This window comes from Microcaecilia unicolor, chromosome 1 (assembly GCF_901765095.1).
Source record: "Microcaecilia unicolor chromosome 1, aMicUni1.1, whole genome shotgun sequence".
NCBI lineage: Eukaryota > Metazoa > Chordata > Amphibia > Gymnophiona > Siphonopidae > Microcaecilia > Microcaecilia unicolor.
In genome coordinates this window covers 20,279,982-20,296,725 of record NC_044031.1, presented here as the reverse complement: position 1 = coordinate 20,296,725, position 16,744 = coordinate 20,279,982, and the positions used below count along the sequence as shown (strand labels likewise).

Genomic DNA, 16,744 nt, shown 5'->3' with positions numbered 1-16,744 from the left:
GTATCCAAATGGATGAAAAGCTGTGCTCTCAAAAGGCTCTGCTTTTAATACCAGGTCACACAGGGTGGAAAAAATTTTTAACTTAAGTGAAAACGCCTGATCTTCACAAAGCATTAACCTTTATCCTATCAAATGAATTTAGGTGGTTACTGGGTCTAAAAGCCTGCCAGATATGCAGGAATCATTTACTAGGTCCTAAAGCCCACATCGTTAAAATATCCATTTGTTTAAAATATATATAAAATGACAGGATATTGAGTAATTATCAAAACAATTAACTGACTATATTGCAATTTTAATCTATTTAGCAAATCTATAAATTGTGTGTCTTCAATTAACTGTTCATATGCCAATTTGTTATCTACTCTTAAATTGAATATTTATCAAATATTAAATGACCAAATTTAAAAAGATTTTCTGAACAAATATGAACTTACCATACCCCAATTTTAATCTATTTACTAAGTCTATTAATTATATTTTAAATTTAACTGTTCATATACTATTTTATTATGTCATTAAAAAAGCTTATAAATGCTAAAATTGAGCTTAAACAGCACTTCATTCTTATAATTGTATATTTATATTGTGCCATTATTATCTACCTTATGAGTCTATAAATTGCATTTATAATTAATTATTAAATTCTAAATATAAACTTAAATAATACTACAAACATATGGTTTTATCATTAAATGTACCAATATGTTCTAATGTATTTACTATATGAAATAATTATTAAAAAAATGAATTAAAAACATATGAACATTTTATTGTCCAAAAGTAAGGAATAATATATTGTAGAGGAATATATTCGAGTTATTCCCCAAGTTTTCCACGTCATCACTGTGGTGAGTTACAATTTCGGTTTTGATTAATTATCCATTTATTTTCAAATTACTATATAATAATATATGAGAATGTTAAAATATTAAATGCAATGTTAAAATATTAAATGCTTTAGGTGTTTATATAGGCTTATATATGTATGCTTGATGAGTCTAAATATTAATCTTTGGTTTTATTCATTATATGTTAAAAAAATTTTAAAAATATATTATTTCTATGTTTTGTATTCTATGTAGACCCCTGACGCAGGTGCTAGTCACCGAAACACGGCCCATGTCGGGTCTTTTTGTCAAGGCTCATTCATTAAAGAACTGTGTTCCATTTTTAAAGGCTGTTTTTTTTGTTTGGATAGAAATATAATAACATGATTCAAAATATGAATATATTTGTCACAAACAAAAATTTAACAATGAAAGCCTAGAATGGGTGGCAGAGCTGGTGGTCGGGAGGCGGGGCTAGTGCTGGGCAGACTTATACGGTCTGTGCCGGGGCTGGTGGTTGGGCGGCGGGGATAGTGCTGGGCAGACTTATACGGTCTGTACCAGAGCTGGTGGTGGGAGGCGGGACTGGTAGTTGGGAGGCGAGGATAGTGCTGGGCAGACTTATACAGTCTGTGCCAGAGCTGGTGGTGGGAGGCGGGGATAGGGCTGGCCAGACTTATACAGTCTGTGCCCTGAAGAGGACAGTACAAATAAAAAAGTAGCACATATGAATTTATCTTCTTGGGCAGACTGGATGGACTGTGCAGGTCTTTTTCTGCCGTCATCTACTATGTTACTATGATACAAGGGACAGCAGAATCATGAGAAGTGTCTAGAGAATGAGGTCCTTCGTGTGCCAGCAGAAATGGAGGAAGATCACTATGCTGAACAGGGATCAGCTGTCTTCAGTCATCCATGGAGAGTCTGTGCCAAAAAGCTCCTCGATCACTGAATAAGACCAATAAATACAGAAGAGAATCAATCTTTAACAGAAAAATAAAAGATTCATCTGATGAGATCACTATAAGCAACATTAAGCAGGGAGGTACTGTAAAGGCACCTCCAGGGCACATTAATTAGCTGCTCATTAGTTATGATTGCATCATGGAATTATCCGGATTACTGGATAGTTCTAACTGTAGTATAAAAAGACTTTCATTGGCTGCTCATTAGCGGTGACTGTACAGTAGATGGATTCTAATTGGCTGCTCATTAGCTGTGACTGTACAGTAGAAAGATTCTAATTGGCTGCTTATTAGCTGTGATGGTACAGAAGAGTCAGATTGGTTGCTCATTAGCTGTGACTGTACTTGCTTATAACATTTATTACATTATTTATTGCCTTTTTGAATAAATTCACCCAAGGCACTGTACAGCAAGATTAACCTGGATATAGGAGTTAAGCATTTACAGCAGTAAAAATGTTAAAATAACTGCACTTTATAGCATACTATGAGGCTCATTTTCAAAGCACTTAAAGAAGAACAAACTACCTGTTCCTCTGATCCCATTCCTACTCACCTTCTTAACACCATCTCTCCTACTCTCACCCCTTTTATCTGTCATATCCTCAATCTCTCTCTTTCCACTGCGACCGTTCCTGATGCCTTCAAACATGCTGTGGTCACACCGCTCCTGAAGAAGCCTTCACTTGACCCTACCTGTCCTTCCAACTATCAACCCATCTCCCTCCTCCCCTTCCTTTCCGCCACTGCCTTGACTTTCTCTCATCTCAAGCTGTTCTTGACCCATTCCAATCTGGTTTTCGCCCTCTTCATTCAACTGAAACTGCACTTACTAAAGTTTCCAATGACCTATTCCTGGCCAAATCCAAAGGTCTCTATTCTATCCTCATCCTTCTCGATTTATCCGCCACTTTTGACACTTGATCACAGCCTACTCCTTGATACGCTGTCTTCATTTGGATTCCAGGGCTCTGTTCTTTCCTGGTTCTCCTCCTACCTCTCACTTCACACCTTTAGTGTACACTCTGGTGGATCCTCTTCCACTTCTATCCCTCTACCAATCGGTGTGCCTCACGGTTCTGTTCTCAGTCCTCTCCTGTTCTCTATCTACACTTCTTCCCTTGGCTCTCTGATATCATCCCATGGCTTTCAGTACCATCTGTATGCTGATGACTCCCAAATCTACCTCTCTACCCCCGAAATCTCAACCAGGATCCAGACCAATGTTTCGGCCTGCCTATCTGATATCGCTGCTTGGATGTCTCAACGTCAACTGAAACTTAACATGGCCAAAACCGAGCTTCTCATCTTTCTCTCTAAACCTACCTCTCCTCTCCCCCCTTTCTCTATTTCTGTGAATGGCACTATCATTCTCCCTGTCTCATCAGTTCGTAACCTTGGGGTCATCTTTGACTCCTCTGTCTCCTTCTCTGCTCACATTCAGCAGATTGCCAAAACCTCTCTCTATAACATCAGCAAAATCCATCCCTTCATCTCTGAGCACTCTACCAGAACCCTTAGCCACACCCTCATCACCTCTCGTCTTGATTATTGTAACCTGCTTCTCACCGGCCTCCCTTTTAGCCATTTCTCTTCTCTTCAATCAGTCCAAAACTCTGCTGCGCAACTCATTTTCTGCCAGAGTCGCTATGCTCACATTAGCCCTCTCCTTAAGTCACTTCACTGGCTCCCTATCAGTTTACGCATTCAATTCAAACTTCTCTTATTGACCTATAAGTGCATTCACTCTGCCGCTCCCCAGTACCTCTCCACTCTTGTCTCTCCCTACACCCCCTCTCGGGTACTCCGTTCTGTAGATAAATCTCTCTTATCTGTCCCCTTCTCCTCTACTGCTAATTCCAAACTCCGTTCCTTTTATGTCGCTGCACCTTACGCCTGGAATAGACTACCCGAGCCTCTACGTTTGTGAGTCTCACAGTACAGATCAGCAAAGTGAGCGAATGCGCCGGAGACTGGTGCTGAAGAAGACTAAGGCTGACTTCAGCTTTGAGGTGCAATATAAGCCTGGTAGACGGACAGAATACCAATGCTGACATATTGTCCTGACTACACGAATCAGAGGCTGGGGGAGATGGTGGTGCTGAATCTTGGGAGGCCAACGAGATTCAGCAGCGGTTCCAAGCCCAAAGCCAAAACATCTGTGCTGGAGCCAATAACCCTCCTGTGAGAGAATCAGAGTCTGAAGTGTTCTACCTGTCTGATCTCACTGTGAGAGAGCTGCAGAGAACAGATCACACCTTAAACCCCATAATTGAAGCTCTTTTGAGTGCCAAGATAGAAAATTTTGAGACTTGGTCCGAAGACAGCAAAAAGTTTTGGAAAATGCGAGAGAGACTGAAGTTGAAAGATGGCCTCTTATACAGAGTGATTAAGAACCCCAGAGACCAAGAGCAAATTGATCAGTTAGTAGTCCCAGAGTGTTTAAAAGCAGAAATCTTGTCCACCTACCATGATGAAATGAGACACAGAGCTGAGGAGGCAGTGACAAGAGCCATCCAAAGCAGGGCCGTGCCTAGGGTCTCTGGCGCCCCCCCTGCAGACTCTCATGTCCCAAAACTGCCCGCCCTCTTCTCCCCCCCCCCAACATCCCTTTCCTTTTTTTTTCTTTTAAATTTACCTCCGTCCGGCAGCGCAGGCGCAGCGTCAGTGAAGGAGGCGGTGCTCCCGACGTGTCTAGCCTTCCCTTTGCTCAGTGTCCCCCCTTCTTCTGACGTCAACAAGGAAAGGGATGTTGAGAGAGAGAAGAGGGCGGGCAGTTGGTCAATGGGAGCAGGAGGGCAAGGTAAGCATGGTGCGGTGGCGCCCCCCAGAGGATGGCGCCCCCCTGCCATGCTTACCCTGCTTACCATGTTAGCACGGCCCTGATCCAAAGAAAATATTATTGGTTACAAATGCATGATAATATCCGAAAGTGGGGACGAGACTGTAAACGCTGTCTCTTGGCAAGAGATGTGGCACCCAGAGAGAAGGTCCCTCTAAATTGTTTCAAGACTTCATACCCATTAGAAGTCCTTGCACTAGACTTCACAGTTCTGGAACCAGAAGATAGTGGGGTTGAAACTGTTCTGATTATAACTGACATGTTCACCCGGTATACTGTGGCAGTCCCTACTAGAGACCAGACTGCATTGACTGCCGCCAGAGCCCTAGTCGAACACTGGATAATCCACTATGGTGCCCCAAAACGACTACATTCAGACCAGGGCCGGGCTTTCGAATCGGAGGTGATCAAGAACCTCTGCCAGTTATATGGAATAAGAAAGAGCCGAACAACGCTCTATCACCCTCAAGGTAATGGGCAGTGTGAGCGCTTCAATCGAACCCTACACGAGATGCTGAGAGCACTACCACCCTCCAAGAAGAGACATTGGGGTGACTACCTACCTGAACTGATGCTTGCCTACAATAGTCAGGTTCACCAATCGACAGGCTACACCCCTTTCTACCTCATGTTTGGGAGAGATCCACGAATGTTCTCAGATGTGTTTGCCAGAGGAGAAGATGGCACCGCAACGAACTTGGATGACTGGGTCAAACAACATCATGACAAGATGGCCTTGTCATGGGAAATCACCAGACAGGTGGCTGAGAAGAAGGGGCAGACCCGGAAGAGGTGCTACGACCGGAGAGCAAAGGGGGCCAAGGGGGCCCTACTGAAGAAAAGGAGACAGGGTGTTGCTGCGAGTCCAGAGGTTTGCCGGCCGCCACAAGATTCAGGACCTGTGGGATGACAGAATATACGTGATAGACCAGGTGAACGAACCTAGGGGAAGTAGCCTCAAAGTTGTCCGTGAGGAAGGTGGTCCCGTCAAAGTAGTGCACAGAAACCATGTGAAGGTGTTACCCAATACCATGTGTGATTTAGGGTCCACCTTGGGGTTACCTGAGATACCAGATATTGGTGATAGTGAGAATGGTGACAATGAAAATGACAGTGTACTGTATTTATTGTTGGGAGAGCCTGGTACTTACGTTGGCAGGGAAGATACAGTCCCAAACAGGGAAGTGCCAGATTTAGGGATGGAGCCTGATGTGGAGGGGGAAGTAGAACCCGAAGTAATAGGAGAGGAGGCTGGTGTTGGCCCTCATGAATACCTGTATCCCCCCAGGAGGTCCTCCCGATCAAATAAAGGGAACCCTTCCAGGTATCTGTCAGACAACAACTACCTGTATTGAGACAGGCAGAGTAATGGGGGGAGGAGCATTACTGTGGTGGGCCTGACCTAAAACCTGTGAATGTGATGTGGTATGATGAAGTGTTAGGATAAATGTTGGGGGCAACATTTGTGTACCCGGGAGAAGTGTAAATATAGAAAAAAAAGAAGCCTTTACCTTGTCTCCCCTCCCTTTTTCCCTGAGAGGGGGGGGGGGCATCTTGCAGAGGACAGGAAGATACAGAGGTCTCAGGTCAATAGATGCCAGAGGTGTGCTCTGACTTTCTTTGTTGATGTTTTAACCATAAAATGTTACAAGTTGTGAGTTTCCTGGTTAGGGTTTAAAAAAAAACATTTTCACACACACTCTGAAGCAGTAAGAGGGCGTGGTGGGTTGAAGAGTCAGACAAAGGAACTTTTTTTAGAGTGTCTGCCAGTGTGAGTGCCTGCAGTTAAGAGCCTGCTGCCTTTAAGATATTTAGCTTAGCAGTCCATCAGTGTGAGTAGAGGGTGGGTGTATAACAAAGTACAAGAAAAGGGGGTCGTGCTTTGGGAGGGCTAAATAGGAATTTCCCCTGCTTATCTTTTTATTTGAATTTAGTTAGCCCACAAGGTCCTTTGCCAAAAAAACATACTGATTGGGGTTAGCACACACACCGAGCACATAGAGTCAGGGTTTTCCTTTTTTTGAGTTTTTTTGAGTCAGAGCAGTAGGTATCCTGGAGTTCCTGAGCTAGTGAGCTGACCTCGCCAATCGAGGAGACATGGATGTGGAGAAGACCAAGGTACCCAATGCAAGCGAGCAGCAATGCTAGCGAAGATTTGATATACCGGTAACATTATTGTGTGCATACAAACTGAAAGATATATCAGATCTGAGTACACTAATTAGAGCTGTGTACATGTTTGGAATGTTTTGTGTTATTGCAGAAGTGAGGTTGGGGTTTTGGTAACTGTAATTGTAGTTTTGAACATGTTATTGCCTTTATTGCCTTTGTAACCTTATCACAAAGTATTTAACACCTTGCACTAGTTTTGTGCAATACTAGCAAACTTTAATAATTGGTACCAACATTAAGGAACATAACCAACAAGTGTTTCTATTTATTTTATCATTTAATAAACCATTTAATATTTTTTTTTCTTGTCAAATCCCTTGGCTGCATGGAGTTTATTTGGGAACCCTATTTGAAACTGTGACATTCCTATATATTTATTTCTTTAATTCTTGTAATTTACCCGCTCCACGACTAGGGGGTTTACAGTAGGTTGATATGAATTCTTGCCTTTGGGCTCACCGATTTCCTACTCAGCATGTAATCTTTGGGATTTTCAGATTGAGGACAGGAAGCACCATATGCAAATGTGGTTCTGGGGGCTGTAGAGCAACTGACTGCTGAGCTTCCAAGATTGTGCATGCAGGTGGTGGAGCAGCTCACAGGGCCTTTCTGGAAGTGGAACTGCTATTGTAGTTCAGTCTGTGAGTTCCAGGGGATGGGGAGATGTGAATGGTGTCAGGGAATAGAGATGCTCTGGGAAGGGACTGGAGGAAGGAGAGGGATAAAAAATTTGAAACATGAGATGAATCCAGTGGCGTACCTATGTGGGGCCACGGGGTCCTGGACCCCCGTAGATTTGGCCCTGGACCCCCCTGCCGACAACCCTCTCGACCCCCCTCCCACCGCCGCCCCTCTCGACCCCCCTCCCGCCGCCGACCCTCCCCTGCTGCCGCCGTACGCTACCTTTGTTGGCAGGGGACCCCAATCCCCGCCAGCCGAGGTCCTCTTCTTCCCGTGCAGGACGTCAGACTCACAGAAACAGAACGAAGCCTTGCATGGTGGCTTCATTCTGTTTCTGTGAGTCTGGATGTCAGAAACAGAATGAAGCCTTCGCGGGAAGAAGAGGACCTCGGCTGGCGGGGATTGGGGTCCCCCGCCAGCAAAGGTAGCCCATGGTGATGGTGGCGGGGGAGGGTCAGCGGCGCCGTGGTGGGGGGCTAAAATGTGCCCCCTCACCTCGAGCTCTGGACACCCCTCCCGCCAAAGTCTGGCTACGCCCCTGGATGAATCTGCTTAGGAGGTATGAAAAATGGGTGTGTCTAGCCTGCAGGAGAGAGGTTCTGACCCAAGGAACTTAATGGGGAGGAGGAATTAGTAGGGGGCAAGGCAGGTCAGGTTAGGTCAGGAGGAAGTGGAGAGTGCAGTAGATAAGGGAGGGGGGAATTAAGCACCCTACCCCAAAACACGTCAAGCTATGCACTGGGAGAAAGAAGTGAGGGGAAAACAATAAGAGCACGAGGAGGAAGAAAACATCTTCTTATTGTAAGATGAAGAAAACATTAAGGCAGGGAGGGATTGAAAAAGAAGTAGGGATGGTCTGAGAGAAGAAAAATTGTATGATGTGCACAGGTCAGGTAGAGAAGGTACAGATGGGCCAGGGTGCACTGGAAGGCATAGCGTGAATGTGGTGTAGATGGACTGGGAGTAGGGTAGTAAACTGTGGCGATGAGTTGGGGTTGGAGAGGAAGAGACGCTGGTGGGACTTACAGTGGTTCCCCTAACATTTCTTTTACCCATAAGTCTTCCCTGTATGTGCACAACCTGCTGTGCTCTACATTCAATATCCATTCCAAGTGTTTAATCTGCTTGGGCTACAACCATATCCAAGCAGAATGCAGGCACTGTAGCTGCATGTCTTTGCAAGCCCAAAAGGACCACTTAAACTTGTTCCAAAACCATTATGATGCACAGAAGTGTCTGCTTACCTGAAAAGATGGCTCTCTGTATAGAGCTTGGATGTCTCTGCACATTTGAGTTGATCCTTTTTGGTAATCAATAGAAATCAAACAAAATAAAACATGGAAAAGAAAATAAGATGATACCTTTTTTATTGGACATAACTTAATACATTTCTTGATTAGCTTTCGAAGGTTGCCCTTCTTCGTCAGATCGGAAATAAGCAAATGTGCTAGCTGACAGTGTATATAAGTGAAAACATTCAAGCATTACTATGACAGTCTGACAGGGTGGGAGGATGGGGGTGGGTAGGAGGTATGCATGGGGACATCAAAGCATATCATTGATATTCTAACAGGATAGGTGTGGATAGGTGAGGGGAGGGTGATCAACAGAGAGATACAGCTTTATGGTTTACTAGTAAAAAAGGCCCGTTTCTGATACAAATGAAACGGGCGCTAGCAAGGTTTTCCTCGGAGTGTGTATGTTTGAGAGAGTGTATGTGAGAGTGACTGTGTGTGAGAGAGAGACTGAATGTGCAAGTGTGTGTGTGTGTGTGTGAGAAAGAGAGAGTGAGTCTGGGTGCGAGTGTGTGTGAGAGAGAGAGTGTGTGTGTAAGAATGAGAGTGTGTGCAAGTGCGTATGTGAGACACAGTGTGAGAGAGAGAGAGAGAGTGTGTTTCACACAGATACAGTGTGTGCGAGAGAGAGAGTGTGTGTGAGACACAGACTCTCTGTGAAACTGAGTGTATGAGACCAAGAGAGTGTGTGAGTGACTGTGTGACACATAGAGAGTGAATGTAATACAGTATGAGACATAGAGTGTGTGAGAGACAGTGTGTGAGAGTGAGAGAGAGAAAGACATTGACTGTGAGAGAGAGAGAGAGAGAGAGTGTGTGTGTGACAGAGATACCTCCCTCCCCTCTCTGGTGTCAGGCCCCCCCCCCCCCTCTCTCTGGTGTCAGGCCCCCCCCCCCTCTCTCTCTGGTGTTTGAGCATTACTGTGAAGGACACTGAGCTCTGGCTGTACTTCAAGGGACTGACCAATCCTATTTAATAGAATGCACCTCTAACATTCTGAAGCCAAGAAACCTTGTGTGGTTGGTCACTTCTGCTTGTGACGAACCCGGAAGTACGTGATGTCAATTCAGGAGATGGATACAGAGAGCAGGAATGCCTCAGCCATGCAGTCAGCTTCAGAATGTTGGAGGTGTGTTTTATTATATAGGATAATGGGCTAGGAACCCCAGATCCTTGTTAAGTCCTTTCTGTTGGGTGTTAAAATATTCAATCATTCTGACTTCAAAGGTCTTACGTTCTTGTATGGTTTTAAAGTTACCTTTCAGGATTCTCACTGTGAAGTCACTGGTACAGTGTCCTGGTCCTGTAAATGCTGACCAACAGGGGTGGGAGCCCTACTGGCACCAGTATTGTTCATGTGATGTCTATGAAAATTGAATCTTGTCTTAAGCATCTGGCCTGTTTCTCCAATATAGCATCCTTCGTTACATTTTTTACACTGAATGATATATACCACATTGGAAGATGAACAAGTGAAAGATTCCTTTATGTTGAATATCTTTCCTTTGTGGATGACTGTGGGGTCCTGTGAAATGTTTTGGCATAGTTTACAACTGGATAAATTACAGAGAAGTGTGCCCTTCTGTTCCTTTTCAGTCTGTGATGGAAGTTTACTTCTGATTAGCTTGTGTTTTAAGTTGGGTGGCTGTCGGAAGGCCAGTACTGGTGGGGATGGGAATATCTCTTTCAGTAATTCATCCTCCTGGAGTATAGGTTGTAGATCTCTTATGATTTTCCTCAGTTTTTCCAGCTCTGGATTGTATGTCACTACAAGGGGGATTCTGTCTGTGGCTTTTTTCTCCTTGTACTGTAGCAGGTTCTCCCTGGGTGTTTTGAGGGAGGAGGCAATATTCTTGGAGATTATTTTGGGGTTGTAGCCTTTCTGTTTGAAGGATGCAGTCAGGCTTTTAAGGTGTCTGTCTCTGTCCCCTGGGTCAGAGCAGATACGGTGGTATCTTGTGGCTTGGCTGTAAATTATGGATCTTTTTGTATGTGAAGGATACCCTTAAGAGTGGACTAACACGGCTACCACACTCCCCTCCTTTTTGGTAGAAATTCCATATGTCTTCCACTGCAAAGGGCCAGTATCAAATATCAGTCAAACTAGTGCATAGCTGTTTGGTGGTTCTCAGGAGGGAAATTCTGAGCCAGACCTGGATTTCTGCAACTCTATCCAGGTACATTATGCCCAAAGTGCTGACTTCAATTGGTAGTTTCAGAGACTACAACTAGAACACTGTAGACTGGCCAAAATGTTTCCCTCCTGAAGCTGGATAACTTGGCTGCTCTGCAGCAGTGGGCTGAGAACCAGGGAAGCCGGACCAAGTCATTTTCACTCTCCATTACCTCAAGTACACAAATCAGAGTTTCTAAGGGTGGACTTCCTGAAAGCATCAGATTTAAGGGCAATCCCCCGGATTCTATTAGCGCGCCTAGAGATCCGCACCAATTCTATAATAATGTGCGCAACTTAATTGGCTTATTAAGCTAATGAGCACCGATAACAGCACTTAAGCAATAATGAGCACTAATTGGCACTGATTAGAATTTAGGCGCACAGCTCGCTAAGCGTATTCTGTAACAAAGTGCACCAGACTACATACGTGCACCACTGCTTTGGCTCCTAGCCACTACTCATTTGCCTCCCCCCTTGTTCCTTCTCACCCAGTACTTCCCTCGCCCTTAATTGTCTTGTCTATCTATTGAGCAGGGACTGTCTCTCTGTGTCAGGTGTTCAGCGCTGCGTGCGTCTGGTAGTGCTATACAAATGCTAATAATAATAATAATAATAATAATAATAAAGACACCCTGACCAGTTCTGTTCACAACCCACCATACTTTAATTTCTTTTTATGGATTTGGTAATTTGTGCTGAGTTGAGCACCCCCAATCATTTAGATAAGTGACTCCTATGAGAGGAGGTGAAAATGGGGGAATGAGAAGCTGGATAAGTGGCAAGAAAGGGGCTGGATGGTAGGAGCAGTTGAGTGACATATCTCTATCATATCTCCACTCAGCCGTCTTTTCTGCAAGCTAATGTGTTTTTTCCATCTTCAGATCAACAGCAAAACAGCTTGTTCTAGTTTCTCAACAGCTGGTATATTGGTAATCAAGTAGACTCTCTCTCTCTCTCTCTCTCTCTCTCTCTCTCTCTCTCTCTCTTTCTCTCTCATTGCTGACAGGCAGTAGCATAGTCAGGAACTTTTTACAAGGGCTGCATCTCCCCTGCCCCCTGTGCCATGCTGCTGCTGCCACCCCCATCTCCATCCCCACCCCTGTCTCTGTCTCCCACCCACTCGCCGCCTTAAAATCGTTTTGGCTTTGGTCTTCAACCGGGCAGCAGCACTCATACACGGCCTGTTCCGGGGCTTCCTCCTTGAATCGAGAAAGTCCTGGAGCAGGCTGCAGGCAGGCTATGAGTGCCGTAGTCACTGCCCGGGTGAAGACTTAGCCAAGAGGGCTTTAAGGAGTTGCGCACCTACCCTAAATCCGCCACTGCTGAGAGGTCCTCTCCCAGGCCTGCTTCGTAGAGGCTTCTTGACTCAGGCCTCTCTCTCTTGGAGACCTCTTGTCTTGAGGCCTCTCTGATCCATTCTACTTCAGGGCATTTAACCACCTCCCTGCCTAAGCTCTGCCCCTTTGACTCTGCAGGTGTTAACTCCACCTACCCTAAGGCGACTCACTCTCAGTCTCAGTTAGGGAGTGATCCTATGGGAATCCAGCCATGGACCACCCACTACCTCACAAGGTGGTTAATAGAGTCTAATAAATGAATAAGTTGTGTTTTTTAAATCATATTTTATATGTTTTAAAGGATGTAACCCACCTAGGTTTGCAGGCAGGCTAAGTTCACAAAATACATAAATAAATTAAATATATAGATGACATCTTATGTACTCTAGAAAGAAGCTCTTTTCTCCTGGGAAAAGAGAAGAAAGTAGGAGAACCAGGAATTTCACTGCTTTTACTTTATTGAGGAAGTGATACAAGGGACAGCAGAATCATGAGAAGTGTCTAGAGAATGAGGTCCTTCGTGTGCCAGCAGAAATGGAGGAAGATCCCTATGCTGAACAGAAAAGAGCAGAGAGGCAATGGCGTACCAAGGGGGGGGGGGCGGTGGGGGTGGTCCACCCTGGGTGCACGCCGCTGCGGGGTGCCGCGGAACGCACCTGTCGGCTCCGAGTTCGCTAACTTCGCTCGTTCGCTGCAGCTCCCTCTGCCCCGGAACAGGTTACTTCCTGTTCCGGAGCAGAGGGAGCTGCAGCGAACGAGCGAAGTTAGCGAACTCGGAGCTGACAGGCGCGTGCCGTGGCACCCCCCCAGCAGCGTGCACCCGGGGGGAGTGTCATTTTGCCGGGGGGGGGGGGGTCATTTCGCAGGGGGGGCCACATTGGCGATCCGCCACGGGTGTCATCCAGGCTAGGAACGCCACTGCAGAGAGGATTCAGCTGTCTTCAGTCATCCAATGAGAGTCTGTGCCATTGTGCCAGAAAACGCCTGCAACACTGAATAAGACCAATAAATACAGAAATCAATCTTTAACAGAAAAATAAAAGATTCATCTGATGGGATCACTGTAAGCAACATTAAGCAGGGAGGTATTGTAAAGGCACCTCCAGGGCACATTAATTAGCTGCTCATTAGTTATGATTGCATCATGGAATTAACCGGATTACTGGAGAGTTCTAACTGTAGTATAGTGTTAGTCCACTCTTATCAAGAAATGTATTAAGTTATGTCCGATAAAAAAGGTATCATCTGATTTTCTTTTCCATGTTTTATTTTGTTTGATTTCTATTGATAACTGTAGTATAAAAAGACTTTCATTGGCTGCTCATTAGCTGTGACTGTACAGTAGAAGGATTCTAATTGGCTGCTAATTTGCTGTGATTGTACAGAAGAGGGATTCTGATTGGCTGCTCATTAACTGTGACTGTACCTGTTTATTAACATTTAATGCATTATTTATTTATTGCGTTTTTGAATAAATTCACCCAAGGCACTGTACAGCAAGAATAACCTGGACAGAGGAGATAAGCAATTACAGCAGTAAAAAATGTTCAAAGAGCTGCACTTTATAGCATACTGTGGGGCTCATTTTCAAAGCACTTAAAGTTCCTTCGTTTACTGTGTAACTTTGTAAGGCCAACTGCTTTGAAAATACGCTTCTTAGTCATTTACAATGCCAGCACAATACAGATTAAAACATTTTAAACAGCACAGGAGGTAGTCGTGGTTCAACATAGAGACAGAAGATAGAGTCATGAGTTTAGGTAAAAGATAAGGGTGATTAACTTACATAAAAAGTGCACGTGGATTTATAAAAGGTGCCCTGTAGTAAACAAGTCCTGCTACAGTATGTGCAGTTGGTGTCAGTCCTTGTGTGTCTGACTAGCTAGTTACATGCTGCTTGCGTTTAAAGGCTTGGAGAAGAGCCAAGCTTTCACCTGCTTCCTGAAGCAGAGATAACCTTTCTGAGGGGGCTACTCTGGAGAAGGCTTGTTTGGTGCATCCTTTGGAGAGGGTGAGGTTAGGGATATTCCTTGGAAGGACTTTAGTAACCTTGGAGGTACCTAGAAGGAGATCCTGTTCTTCAAGTATTCTGGCCCATTTCTTTTAAGGGCCTTGAAGATCAGAGAGAGAGTTTTTAATTTAGCCCTGTATTATACTAGTGTAGCCAGTGAGGATTTTGTTATCTTATTGCTCATGTTTCCTTTTTAATAAGGACTGCTCTCATGTCTGTTCTCTGATATAATGAAAGTAAAGGGCTCCAGCTCTAAGGGAGGACACTGCCAGTATTTAATGCTGTGAGAGACATTTCTGTGTCCCACTCCTTTCCTCAGGGGACAGTTAGTGCCCCCTCTGCAGTGTTTCTAGACCCACACTGTCAGAAAATAGGCTCAGGTCTCTCCTGAATCCTCCCACTTGGTGTACATGGGGTTGGCACTGAACCACAGGACTGACCCAAACTGCAAAATGTTACAGGTGGAACTGGGAGGCTCATGGAACACAACTGTCACATCCTGTCAATGCTGAAGTAAGATTTCAGTAAAATTATTCCAGAGGTCAGTGGTGGGGAAGAATTGAGAGGAGGAGGGGGAAGCAAATGTTGGTTTATAAATGTGATCAACCCAAAGTAGTAGAAAACAAGAGGAAAAGAATATCACTGGGCAGACTGGAAGGGTCAGTTGGTTTGTATTTGATGTTTGTTACTCTTTCAGCACAAGATTAGTCATTCTGATTGCAGGCTGTTAATGTCCAGTGATGTGAAAAGTATTGACTCCCTCCTGATTTCCCCTGAATGGATTCTACTACTACTGAGCTTAAACGTAATAAAAAAAAAGTAAGATGATAAGATACCTATATTATTGGACAATCTTAATACAATTTTCTGTAATATTAGACAAAGGAAACCCGAGTAAACATACTAAGGTCATTTTTATCGTAGCCACAAAAATGGCTTTTTTTCTATTTTTTTTGCATTAATGGCCATTTTTTACAATTATACACGACCCATTTTATACGCAATAAGGGCTCCTGTTTCATCTGTGCACCAACCAGTTAGCATGTTATAGTTAGTGCAGGAATTCCCATTTTCTGCCCCGACTCCCCCCCCCCCCCCCCCCCCCCCACCAAAAAGAAACTTTTTTTTTAGCTTGCACAGATTTCAGAGTTACTGCAGGACGCTTGAGTGCATCCCATAGTACTCCATGTTTTGCTGCATTAGGTACATGCTAGTGTCTAATCTAAGGACCTCACAGTTTTAAAATTATTAATTTATTTAGGGGTGGTTTACAAATGCACTCTAGCATTTTTAGCTTGTGGTAAAAATCAGCTGGTGGTAAACGCTAAGATGCCCCTAGGAATATAATGAGTGTCTCAGCATTTACCGTCATCTGATTTTTACCGCAAGCTAAAGACCCTCTTAAGGAATAAAGTTATGCAACATCCAGAGTAGTACAGAGAGGAAAAAAGCACTACTGGGCCTTCAAGACTGAGACAACAGGAGTCCTTTATTAAGATCAGACCCGACATGGGCCGTGTTGCGGCGCAAACATCGCCTGCCTGAGGGGACCAAATTTAATATCAAGAGGCGCAGGTAGGGAGCTCAGTAGGTATGGATTCTGACCGACGGCGTTCTACGGGAGTTTCTCAAATCTCTTTGGTGGGGAGTTGTATTCCTATTTGAGAATCCATACATACTGAGCTCCCTATCTGCGCCTCTTGATATTAAACTTGGTCCCCTCAGGCAGGCAATGTTTGCACCGCAACATGGCCCCAGCACAAACAGCGTGTCCTGTTGTGTTTCCAAATCACCAGCAAGTAGTCTGCTATCAATATAGCAATATATCTAAAATATGAAGCAGATTTTACCTTCAGATAGCAGCTTCTCGATATCGGAAATGAGAAGTGGGATGTCCTAGAGGGGAAAACAGAAACTTAGGTAAGAAAGGAAATATTTCTGAGACAGTAACACAATGATAGATCTGGCAATAGATGTTAAGAACCTTCTAAAGGAAGGAATGAAAACAGTCATAATAGAGAAGAGCTTCTCATGGGAAGGTCACAGATTAGCAAAGTCATTTTATAGAGACCAGGAGACAATCTTAGAAAATGCAGGGATACATTGCAACTCTCCCTCCCTCTGCCCAAACGATGCCCCTGGGGCACCTATGTAAAGATCACGACATTGATCTGGACTACAGCAGAGGGGCAAATACATAGAGGCGTCTTGTTATAGAAATTCCCACGTTAGACTCTATACACAAGTCGTCATTTTATATTCTAACCCTTCACTCTAGAAGTCCGTCTCTGATGACTTCCAGCACCCAAGCGTCTGAAGTTATTGTGGTCCACTCGCCCAGAAACGAGGACAGCCGTCCTCCAATCTGCACTGAGACGTGGACCAAGGCCCCGTCATTGGGTACGAGACCCTGGGGGAGGACCGGAGGGAGCAC

General features: G+C 44.5%; 1 long non-coding RNA gene across 2 annotated transcripts in view; it reads right to left on the bottom strand.

Moving 5' to 3' along the window:
- Positions 1 to 16,744, bottom strand: part of LOC115463965 — a 59,925-nt gene that overhangs the window by 32,970 nt on the left and 10,211 nt on the right. For both annotated transcript variants that reach the window (XR_003941222.1, XR_003941226.1), the window contains exon 2: positions 16,161 to 16,206. This is a non-coding gene — a long non-coding RNA (uncharacterized LOC115463965). The remainder of the gene's footprint in view (positions 1 to 16,160; positions 16,207 to 16,744) is intronic.